Here is a 2,426-nt window from a genome sequence, read left to right as displayed (position 1 = left end):
CCTCCCAGTTAAGGGCTTAGGACACCAGCTAACTTTAAGTTGGAAAGGCTAAATCCCTGGTAAATGTGGCTGAGAGGTTGTGTTTCCCATCTTTCACTCAGACCCCACTCATAAGGGAGAAGATCTGCACCAAATGTGGCAGGCCAATAGTAGGCACTCAGCTATCATTTCTTCCAGTTCAGTCTCGGGATAGAAGCTCCACATCAGGAGAAGTAAGCCAGGAGACCAGAGGCTACCACTCCCTGCCCAGGATCCAAAAAATGACTCACAGATTTTAAGCAAGGGGAGGGGTGATCTCTAAGATCCGAAAGCTCCAAAGCTCTCCACAAAAGAACTGACTTTATTGTAAACAGAGCGCGGGGAAGTTTAAGCCCAAAGGTGCTCTTAAAAACAATGGGCATGTTAGTGGTAAATAATTAAAGGATGGTGGTAGTTCTTCCTAAGCTAAGGGATAGGCCAGCTAGTTAACCAGAGAAAACCAGGGAAATAGCCAAGAAAAGAACTCCTGGGGTCAGAAGAAACCTCAAAGACTGGCCTCAAAAACTACTCCTACCTGAAGTATTGGATCAGACTGTGAAACAAGTTCTACACCAGGCATTATCAAAAATAGAGAAATCAGTTGGCAGTCGGTGAAGCCTGGCGTTTGGTAATATCAAATGAGGAAGACAGTTTATCAGGGCACTCAGGGAAAGAGAAAGTTAAGAGTAAAATGGCAGCCATAAATCCAATTATCATATAATCACATTCAATGTAAATGGATTAAATTACGAAATCAAAAGGCAGATACTGTCAGACTGGATGAAAAAACAGGATCTGACTATATGATGTCTACAAGAGACACACTTTAGGTTCAAAGATACAACAGATAGGTTGAAGTAAAAAGATAGAAAAGATATACAATGCAAGCAATAACCAAAACACAGGTGAAGTGGCTCTACTAATATCAGACAAAATTAACTTTATAACAAAACAAATCAAAAACAATGTTACTAGAGATATAAACATCTTATCATTATAAAATTGTCAATCCTTCAAGAAGATATGACAATTATAGACATACATACACCTAACAACGAAAGTCTCAAAAATATGTGAAGCAAAAATTGACAGAACTGAAGAAATAGGTAGTTCTACATTAATAGAGACTTTGCTACTCCACTTTCAATAATAAATAGAACAACGATTTCTCCCTAAGACCCTGGGAAAAGAAGATCAAACTAAACCAAAAGCAAGCAGAAAGAACGAAACAATAGGAATTAGAGCATAAACCAATGAAATAGAGAATTTTAAAAATTAAGAAAATCAACAAAATCAAAAGTTAATTCCTTGAAAAAAAATTGACAAAATTTTAACTAGATCAACCAAGCAAAAAATAAACACAAATTACCAAACTTAAGAGTAAAATAGAGGACATTCCTACTGACTTTACAGAAATAAAAAAGATTATGAGAGAGTAATATAAATAACTACCTGCCAGCTAATTAAATAATCTAAATGAAATGGACACATTTCTCCAGACTAGAAAAACTAGATGGCTTAACTGGTAAACTTTACCAAAAGATGTAAATAAGAATAAATAGTGTTCTTTACAAACTTTTCCAAAAATTAGAAGAGATGGTAACACTTCCTAACTCATTCTATGAGGTTAAAATTATCCTGATACCAAAAGAAAGATATCATGAGGGAAAAAAAAAACTATAGGCCATTATCTCTTAGGAATATATACACAAAATCCTTAACAAAATACTAGCAAACCAAATCCAGCAACATACAAAAGTATTGTACACAACAACCAACTGAAGTTTATCTTAGAAATGCAAAGTTAGTTCAAGATTTGAAAATCACTAAAGCCATGTCACCCTGAATGTGCCCGATCTCATCTGATCTCAGAAGTTAAGCAGGGTAGGGCATGGTTAGTACTTGGATGGGAGACCACCTAGGAAGACCAGGTGCTATAGCCATTAAAAAAAAAAAAATTTGAAAATCAGTTAATGGAATATACCATACCAATAAAGAACTAAAAATATGTGATTATCTCAATTAATAAGGAAAAAGTATTTAACAAAATTCTTGCTGATTTCAGAAAACACTCAACCAAAAATAAATGTTCTTCACTCTAATAAAGAGCATCTATATAATCCACAACTAATATACTTAATGGTGAAAGACTGAATATTTTCCTCCTAAGATCAGGAATAAGACAAGAATACCCACTACTGCTATCTCTATTCAATACTCTACTGGAAGTTCTATTCGAGACAATTAGACAAGAAAATGAAATAAAAGTCATCTATATTTAAAAAAAAAAAGATAAAGCTCTCTATTTACAGATGGCAAGATTTGTATATAGAAACCCCTAAGGAATTCACTAAAAACAAACAAACAAAAAACTATTAGAACTAATAAATTAGTCTGACCAGGTTGTA

General features: G+C 34.3%; 1 pseudogene; it reads left to right on the top strand.

The window, feature by feature from the left end:
• The first annotated feature begins 1,842 nt into the window (after positions 1-1,842).
• On the top strand, positions 1,843-1,961 carry LOC118614603 (annotated as a pseudogene).
• The last annotated feature ends 465 nt before the right edge of the window (positions 1,962-2,426 follow it).

Source organism: Rousettus aegyptiacus, unplaced genomic scaffold (genome assembly GCF_014176215.1).
Source record: "Rousettus aegyptiacus isolate mRouAeg1 unplaced genomic scaffold, mRouAeg1.p scaffold_m13_p_2, whole genome shotgun sequence".
Lineage (NCBI taxonomy): Eukaryota > Metazoa > Chordata > Mammalia > Chiroptera > Pteropodidae > Rousettus > Rousettus aegyptiacus.
The sequence above is the reverse complement of the archived record's forward strand: the minus strand, read 5'-3'. Positions and strand labels throughout refer to the sequence as shown.